We start from the raw sequence: 10,194 nt of genomic DNA, 5'->3' as shown, positions 1-10,194 counted from the left end.
AGAAAGCAGGGACAGCCACCTTCCCCTGGGCAAGGCCCCCTGCCTGTGTTTACAGACACTGTATTCTGGGCTTCACAAAAGTGCTGGACACAGGTCCTATGCTCCGGCCATCTCTCAGTAAGCACCTACCTGTGCATTCGTTTGTGCTGTGATGCTTTTTAGCTTTGAACTGTCACTGGGTGGACACTAAAGTGACCAAAACACAGCTCTCACCCTTAAGAGAACTGACTGCCTGGCAGGAAGGCGGCTGCTAAAGGGAGACACACAGAGAAGGTATCCCACTCACCCTGGGCAGATGTGGGCTCCCTGCAGGTAACTCTTGAGTTCCCAAAGATAAGATGAAGTTAAACAGACTGGGGATGGCAGGGGGTCAGCCAGGCAGAGGGGCCAACGGGAACAAATGTGTTTGAGAAGGGCATTGGGACACCTGAACAGATAAGGACTTGGCTGTAAAGACTTTATCCTGAGAACCTTAGTGAGCCTACAAGAGCACCCAAGTGGAAGATGTTGGAGTACTTAGTAACCCAGAAATCACAAAATTAAACCAGACACCCAACCTGCCCAGCACACTGGTGTGAGTTGCTTTTCCTCCATTTAAGTAGTGGACTCTGCACCTTGAGTTAATGGTGTTGTTTTGCCACCTGCTGGCATGACTTTGTAAATGCATCCAGTTCAAACAACTGTTGAGAAAGAAATACTTTGGAAAACTAACATAAAAACCACCAAGAACTTCTTGAAGTTACAAAAGACTAGATTAAAGTCCTGTGTGTTACGGAAAGGGTATTAGAGTTTCTCCCAAAAAAAAAATAGTAGGGAGCATTGCATGCCCTGTGCTAAAATGCCAGCTCCATGGTTTATGGTATGGAAAATTCACTTCTCCGACCTTTGGTTAGTTTTAACATCCATAAAGGGGGATGATGGCCCCCACACACACACAACTCACTGGTTTTAGGCAAATATATGTCATGTGAAAAGAACCTAGTTCTATGTCTGACAAGACAGCTCAGTGGGTAAAAGCTAATGCCAAGCCTGGCAACCTAAGTTTGACCTCCAGGACCCACACGGTAGACAAGAACTGACTAAAGTTGACCTCTGACTCCTGCAAACTGAAACTGACATGACAGAAGCCCAACCAGAGTGGAAGCTGTTGTTGTGTGGTACCCAGAAGCCAGTCTTGTGTGTGACCTGTAGCTTCCTTCCACACTGTTACCTGCTCCCCAACTGCCTTGGCTAAAAAGCTGTTCACGCTCCTTTATATTCAAGTATTCAGAGGACACACACTTCCCACACAATCCACCAGTCCCCAAGTCAGAACCTTAATATTAGGACAGCTAGCACCTAGTGTACCTTATCGCATCTACTCACTGCTAATAAGCACAGTCTACCTAATCAACCCTCCTATTGAAGACCACCTTATGGGACAAATGCCCTTCCTCCCCTTTTACAGATGGGAGATGGTTTGGGGAGGTCACGTGGCTGTTACCCTGCTTGGGGTAAAGTGTGGCGTTCCAGAATCCAACTGCTGTGTCTCATTCTGCCACAAAATTGTGCCCATTCTTTCTACCTGACCACCTGCCCTTCCCCTCCACCTTGTGAAACTCGGGAACCTTCTAGCCCAGTTATAATTAAGCCTCTCCATTAGTGGTCCCACCTCACGCCATATGCTTTCCGCTGCTTTACCAACCCTTTCCAGTAGAGCTTTCTATAGTCATGGAAATGTCATAGATCTGTTCTGTGGAATATGCTCGCTGTGTATGGCTACCAGGCACCTCGGGGCTGGCTGCTGGCACTAAGCAACTGGATTTTGATTGGCACTCGTTTTAACTAATTTAATTAGGTGGAAGTAAGCTCACACAGCAAGTAGCTGCCATTTTGGAGAGTATGGTGCCAAGAAGTCCAGCTGCAGCCTGGGCAGACTGGAGCCAAGAGAAAGTTAGTGTGAATTAATCCTAATGCACACCCAGACCCAGGACTGTTGGCTTATCCTTCTTGCTCAGCCTAGAAAGCATGGGAAGTTGCAGAGAGCTCTGACTCAGGACACAGAAGTTGGATCATTTCTGCCTTGGGTTTCACCTCCCCAGTGTCTTCTCTACATTGAGCACCCAGCATATATTTTATCTGAACTTTACAACAGTCCCACAAAGAAGCATTGCCATCTTCCTTTGTTCATGTGGCCAACAAACTCAAGTGGAGCAGGTGTGTGTCCAGACACTGATATTAAACTAACAAGGCCTACCCTTCAGAGTGGACACTGTTTTGCCTGTGATACAGTGAACTACAAATGGCCCTGAACTAATGCCGTAGCCTGAGGGGAATTACGTTCCCCTAGACAGTGGCTCTGTGGCTGCCACCAAAGGTAGTTTGTGGTGATTTAATAAAGATTGCCTGAAGTGTCAGAATGCAAAGCCAGCCACACTAGTTAGCTATAGAAGCTAGGCAGTGGTGGCACACACTCTGTGAGTTTAAGGTCACACAGGGTTACAGGACAGTGAATCAGTCTAAAATATTAACAGGGCTCATGCCTTTAATTCTGGCCTAGAGAGGTATATAAAAGACAGAAGCCCAGTGTCTCAGGCTGCATTCTGAGATTTAGTCTCCAACCATGTTGAGGAGAGGCAGCTGTCTGAGGCTTGGTGGAGAGCTTGTGGAGACAGGATCGACACTTTCAGCCTGAGGTAGAGCTAAGAGCTAGTGGCTTGGCTGCTTTGCTTCTCTCCCCTTCGGCTTGAAGCTTGAACCCCAATGTCAGACTCTGCTTTTCTATTTTTCATGATACAGTAGTTAATCTCTATGGGACTAGCAAAGCTCAAGATTCAAAAGCTAGAGTGAAAACCTGAAAGCTTAGAAAATTAGAACAGCAACTGGCTAACCTTCTCTCTTTGCTGGCATCCTCAGAAACCATTCCCTTCCGTACCACCAATCCAAGTAAATAAATAATTAAAATCACACTAAGCTCCTCCCTGCTACTTCCTGTCAACAGATTGCTAACTCTGACCCTCTGAGACCAGGTTAATTTTATTTAATTAACACAAATGTAACACTTCTTTACATCATTAACAAAGGCAGGAGAAACAAATGTAACACACCTTCACATAGTTAATGTAATCTTCTGCAGCATAAACAAATGTAACACATCTTTTCCCAGTTAAAATAATATTCCACTCTAGTGGACTTTTTACAATAAAGGAGCTAAGGCTCTCCTTAAAGGTAAATAATTCTCTGTCACAATGCTGGAACTGCAAGTCTGGCTGCTTGGCTCCATGGCTTACCTGGGTCCTCTTACTTCCCAAACTGAAACTCAAATCAAGGTTGCAAAAAGGAAATCCAAAACAATGATGTAGTGGTTTGAAAGAAAATGACCCACTAAGAGGGTGGCACTATCAGGAGGTGTGGCTTTGTTTGAGAAGGTGTGGCCTTGTTGGAGATAGTGTGTCACTGTGGGGGCAGGCTTTGAGGTCTCCTTTGCTCAAGCTTTGCTCAGTGTAATAGTCAGTTTACTTCCTGTTACCTTTGGATCAAGATGTGGAATTCTCCAGCATCATGTCTGCATACACGTCCCTATTCTCCCAGAGAAAATGATTATGGAACTGTAAGCCACCACCTCAATGAAATGTTTTCCTGTATAAGAGTTGCAATGGCCATAGAGTCTCTTCACAGCAATAGAAACCCTAAGACAAATGGATTGAGCATAGGTTAAGTGTAAAGACCTACCCTCAAGACTTCAAACACAAGGTAATGAGTTGAAAAATAATAAGTTATAGAAAATAGATGGATGGATAGATAGATAGATAGATAGATAGATAGATAGATAGATAGATAGACAGACAGATAGATAGATTATCCATAAAGTTAACATGAAGCAGGGGTGATCTGAAGACAAATGTGTGGAAGCAAATGCCCAGATCAATCCCAAACAAATCATAGTTCCTTTACTGTCTGGGCTAGTCAGGCCGTGGGCAGAACTCCCATACCCTAGGATAACTGTTGGCTAGTAAGTAAAATAATGCCCCAAGAAACAGTAGAATGTTTAGTGGACAAAGAATAAAAGGAAGAAAGAGTCACTGCTAGATATTATAGGAATGAATCTCACAAGCATCATGACAGATAAAGAAAGCCAGAAACAGAACACTGAATAACACATAAATCTCCATTTATTTTTAAAACCTTAAGGATGAGGAATGGGGAGTTAGTTCTGCAGTACAGTGCTTGCCTAGCTCTCTTCAGATAATGGCAATAAAATTAAATTTAAAATGAAGAACACATAAGGCCACTCTCGGGTGATATAGGTGGGTGATTGAGGGTGGCTGATGGCAGGAGAGAGTTGAGGAGGAGCTGCTGCAAGGCCACCAGGAGTACTCACTCAGGAAAAACTCCCTGCACACAACACTTAATGGTGTGCACTTTGCTGTATGTGGGTTCTCATTCAATTTGAAAGTTCATGGAAAGTATGATGGTGAAGGTGTCAGATAAATAAAAGCACTGGCGACCGATTCCTCAAAAAGCAAAGCATGAGCTTTAGGAAGAAACAAAGAAATGCAGGAAGGAAAGGATGGTACAGTCTGAAGGAGTGGTGAGGAAAGGAATTGAAACTGTGGGTATGGTGGTTTGAAGAAAATACCACCCCTCTCAAAGGGAGTGGCACTACTGGGAGATGTGGCTTTGTTGGAGGAAGTGTGTCACTGTGGGGATGGGCTCTGAAGTCTCCTTTGTTTAAGCTCTGCTCAGTGTCACAGTTGACTTCTGGTTGCCTGCAAGATGCAGGACTCCTAGCTACTAGCCTGTACCATGTCTGCCTGCATGCCGCCATGCTCCACATCGTGATACTAATGGACTGAACCTATGAAACTGTGAGCAAGTCACTCCAATTCAATGTTCCCTTTATAAGAGTCGCCGTGGTCATGGTGTCTTTCCAGGGCAATAGAAATCCTAACTAAGACAGTAGGTAAATCCAAACCAGCACTGATGGCATGAAAGATTAATATCTGATGTATAAGGTTAGCAGAAGAGCACAAAAAAAAAACATTTGGAATAGCAGACAAAAGTAGATATAAGTTGGATGAAAGTGATCAGTGTTTGAGCAAGACAGGAAAGATGACAAATTATCTAACTTACACTGTATTAAGTGACAAGGTGAGAGAAGCACCAGCAATAACAGAAATCCACACTCAAAAATGATCATGGGCCAGTGTGTGCAACATGCTGACGTCTACCGCTGCCATGAAAAACAAAACTGTCCTCAAGCCCCACAACCAGAGCCCATATGCAAGGGTAGAAAGGTCCCAATGATGAAGAATGCCACAAATACTAAAGGTAGTATTTCTACCAATCCTCACTGAAGGGGACTGCCAGCCATTTGCTAGAATAGCTGCATGCATAGGTATAGCCAGACTTTCTTTGGCCTGCCAGCTCCCAAAAAATGTCATGGAGACTTTTCATTAAGTATGAAAGTTTGGCCTTAGCTTAGATTTGTTACCAACTAGTTATTATGAATTAAAATAACCATAAGTCCTACTTCCTCCAAATCTCACTGGCAAAAACCCACCCCTCTGATTCCTTCTCAGAGTTCCTATTTCTGCCCGGAAGTCCTACCTATCCTCTCCTGCCTAGCTATTGGCCGTTCAGTTCTTTATTAAACCAATCAGAAGATATGTCAGACATAGACATATCTTCCCAGTATACAAAAAGATTACCCCATAACACAGAGGCAAAGAGACACGCAAGTCACTGGAGATGACAAACACCAAAGATACATAGGCCTCTTCCTATCAATTGGCAGAACCAATCAAAACCAGGTGACACAGTGACAATGGTGTAGCCACTGCAGCTATCATGCCAGCCTCATCAGTACCCATATTAGAACAGACAAGTGCAGCCTCTGGAGCAGCCAACAGTCTGGATCCATCAAAGATGACCAGACACTGCCAGTTATACGACTTGGGCAGCAGCACACTTGCAGTCTTGCACTCGGGTTTGTTAATTCTTCTGCTTTGTCACAATGCCATTTGAAGGATTCAGCCATCTTGACATTCCAAGGTCAATCTATCATACTGACAGCATCACATTTATTCATGGAAATCACTTTCTTTGGGCATCGGAGGTGGCATGTACTGTGTGAGATGGATGCTTCCCCTCCCCATTTCCAGATGACATGGAAGGCTGCCAAATTTGAGGGAGACTCCAAACATACGGAGACATCTGTGGTAGTTAAGGATACTTTGTAAAGTCCCTGTCAAGCATTTACAGGAGAATTGCAACCCAGACCCCTAAGGTTCTGGAACAAGGCCCTGCTATCTACAGCACAGAACTGTTGGCAGTTCAAACAGCCTCCATACCCTAGGAGAAGCCACGTCACAGCATACACAGAGCTACTTCTTAGACAGGCACAATCATGAAGTATCAGAGATCAGGATCAAGTACAAGCAGGTGATCCAGTCCCTTCTTTATCTCTCTCTCTCTCTCTCTCTCTCTCTCTCTCTCTCTCTCTCTCTCTCTCTCTCTCTCTCTCTCTCTCTCTCTCTCTCTCTCTCCCTCTCTCTCTCTCTTTCTCTGTTTCTCCATATATATAATGAGAGAGTTAGAAATATGAGAGAGAAATGTACATATCTGTCTTTCTATCTCTCTATGTCTAATTCTAGCTCTCTTTTTCCTATCATCATCTTACACAGATGGACTCTCGAAGGCTTCTCTACAACAGCTAACACAGGGAAAAAGAGCTGAGAGGAGAGACTTGTAATCACAAGTCAGCATGTGTTAGTGTGACCAAAAATGGTCTCTGTGTCCCTCTCCAAAAGAGGGGAAGATTTAAGCATCAGAAATGATACTGATTTCAAATAGATCAAAGCACAGTACTAAACACACAGAAACACACATACATACATGCATGCATGCACACACGCACATACATACATTTGTACACACATTATGGGGCAGGTATGGTGGTAGACACCCAAAATCACAGCAAATGAGAAATGGAGGTGGGAGGCTAACCTGGGCTACATAAAACCTTGTCCCCAAAAGAAAAAATTAAGTCAAGATGGAAGGAGGAAGAGAGGAGTGAGGGAGAGATGGATGGATGGATGGATGGATGGATAGATAGATGGATGGATGGATATTGGATGGGTAGATTAATGAATGGATGGATGGATGATATTTTTAGTTAACAAATATGCAAAATCTACTGGTTTACACAGTCATCATTGGATGTGTTTTGGAGGTTGGTGGGACACCAGCCCATTCCATAAAAACCCACAAAAGGGAAGAAAGCAAGAATTTATTCTGCCTCTCCTCTCCACATCACATTTCAGTTTAATCAAATGGCTGCTGAAGATTCTTCTTTGCAGAACAGTAAACAGCTGGTAAACACTGGAAGACTAAGACCAATAACTTTTCAACCTCTAATAAAAACCAGAGATGTTGACAGTCATCATGAGTAGCTTCTAGAATCACTGGTGAAAGCTGCATAGGAGCCTGTCCAGCGGAGGGGTAAGACTGTCCCTCCTGGACAGTGATCAGATCAAGGTCATTGCAGGTGACAGTCTCCCAATGAGCTGACAGGAAGGACAGCCCACAGGGGAATTTTTCCAAATAGATATTTGGGGTTTTTGGGTTTGGGTTTGGATTTTTTAGGGGAGGTTCTTTGTATAACTGCCCTGGCTGTCCTGGAACTCACTCTTTAGACCAGGCTGGCCTCAAATTCACAGAGATCCACCAGTCTCTGCCTCCCAAGTGCTGGAATTAAAAGCATATGCCACCACCACCCGGCTTCCACATAAATATTTTACATCCATTAAAAGGGAAGATTAAGACTCTGGTTCTGGTTATTCAATGTAAAGGATTCAGAAGATAGAATAATGTATAAAATAATTGTCCAGAGGTTAAATCAAGTGGGAAAATGAGATAGACTAAATTAAGCAAACATAAAAGAAAACATATTCTATAGAACGATAACTCAGTTTCTTCATCACATAAGTTGCATTTGCAAAAAGAAGAGGAACTTTTAAGAATGTGAAAGTCATGTTCATTTTGTTCCCATCCTGTGATGACCAATATTGTCAAAATGACAAGATCTGAAGTCACCTGGGAGATAAGCCTCCAGGCATGCCTGTGAAGGGTTAACTAGATTAGATTGAGATGGGGGGTTGCAATTTAACTGTGGGTGCCTCCATTGTCTGGGATGGGGTCCTGGCTGAGTGAAAGCAGAAGGCAAGCTGAGTACCAGCCCTGATTGGTCTCCGGTCCTGACTGCACATGAAGACAACCAGCAGCCTCCAGGTCCTCCCAGGGTCTCCCCACCATGATGGACTGTATCCCAAGACTGTGAGGAAATATAAACTCTGTCTTAATGTTCCTATCCTCAGGGTATTTTGTCTCAGCAATTAAACAACCAATGTACATCCTGATTCAAATAAACTAATTAAAATGCCATAGGTTAGAAAATACAAACATAGGTGGATATTAGGTGATCAAGATATTATAATTATTACATCATCATGAGGGTGACATGGGCAGTGTGATTCTGCCTTTTAGCAATCCTCATCTGTTAGAGATACATACTGCAGTTCTGATTTATTTACAAACAAAGCCATAGAAGCTGAGTGTGATGGCGCATGCCTTTAATCCCAGCACCGGGAAGCAGAGTCAGGAGAATATGAGTTCGAGGGTAACAAGTTGTAGGACATCCAGAGTTACATGGAGAAATCCTGTCCTAAAAAAAGAAAATTAAAAAAAAAAACTGATAAGATGCATGGATTTCTTTCAATACTCTAACAGCAAAAATTTTAAAAAACATGGAAAAAAGAGACAATAGAAAAATAACAGGAAATGAATGAGCCTCTACTTTCATGTATATTTGAAACTCACTGTAATAAAAAGTGAAAGATAAACATATGATCATCTTAATAGACACAGAAGAATCATTTGCCTCAATATTCATTCATAATTTAGTCTAATTGCTATGCTCAGCAAACTAGAAATGGAAGGGAATTTATTTAACCTGATAAAATATGCCGATCAAGATCTACAGTAAACATTATGGTTTCTAATGAAACCAAAGCATTTTTTTTCACTCAGGACTAAAACAAAGATGCCCTACTCTTACCACTTCTTAGGAATGTTAATTCAGGGGTCCTGGTGCATTAAGTAAATAAAAGGAAACATATATAAGGGTTAGAAAAGAAGTTAATATTCTCCAATAAAGTCACTGACAACATGGAAAACTCATCTAAAATAAATTATTAATGAATTAGCCAGAGAATTATAAAGGTAACAACCAGATGCTGTTTGCTCTCCATGGGAAGGGGGTAGAATGTGAGGAATGGGGAGGACTGCTTATTTTTCCATAGAGCTTGGGGTGTGCAGATTTTTAAATACATAATAAGGGCTGGCTGAGGGCTCGGTAGGCACGGTGCATGCTACACTGCACAAGCGTGAAGACCTGAGGTCAGATCGCCAGCACACAGGTAAAAGCCAGTGGTGCCTGTGACACGACATATGTCTGAAATCTTAGTTCTAGGAGGGATGGACACAGATATGAGTCCCTGGAGCTCATTATCCAGCCAGTCTAGTCACAATGGTGAGAGCTAGGTTCAGTGAGAGCTCCTGTCTCAAAAAGAGTAAGTGGTGGGGTGCAGCGATGCACACCTTCAAGGCGGAGGCAGGCAAAGGCCTGTGGATTCCAGGCCTATCCAAGTTACATGGTGAGATTCTGCCTGAAAAAAGAAGAGGAGGGAGGCGGAGGGGGAAAGAGAAAAAGAATGAAAGAAATAAGGCAGAGAGTAATAGATAAAGATAGCCAAGTTTGACTTCTGGCTTCCTCACGCACATGCAAGGAGAAGCTCGCCTTCATATACACACACACACACTCACTCACACGGGCACACAAATAACATTACATAATGAAATATTTAAAGCAAATGAGATTCCTCAGTTCTGGAAATTCTCTTTTCCTTATCTTTTAAGACTGGGTGAGGTGAGTCAAGTCGCAGCTCTGGCTGCCCACCTACCCAGGTGCAGCCTAACCAGCTAGAAGCCACCTCCACAGGCATGATGTCTAAAGGATTTGTGCCCTAGGGTTGCCTGCAGCCAGTCGGGTATCCAGGGAGCCAGAGCCACTGTGGTCAGGCATCTGCATGAATGAGACAAACCAAGCCCAGGTGGGGTCTTAGAACTCATCACATCAGCCATGGCCCCTGTGGG

The sequence above is a fragment of the Cricetulus griseus genome, chromosome 4 (genome assembly GCF_003668045.3).
Source record: "Cricetulus griseus strain 17A/GY chromosome 4, alternate assembly CriGri-PICRH-1.0, whole genome shotgun sequence".
Classification (NCBI taxonomy): domain Eukaryota; kingdom Metazoa; phylum Chordata; class Mammalia; order Rodentia; family Cricetidae; genus Cricetulus; species Cricetulus griseus.
The sequence above is the reverse complement of the archived record's forward strand: the minus strand, read 5'-3'. Positions refer to the sequence as shown.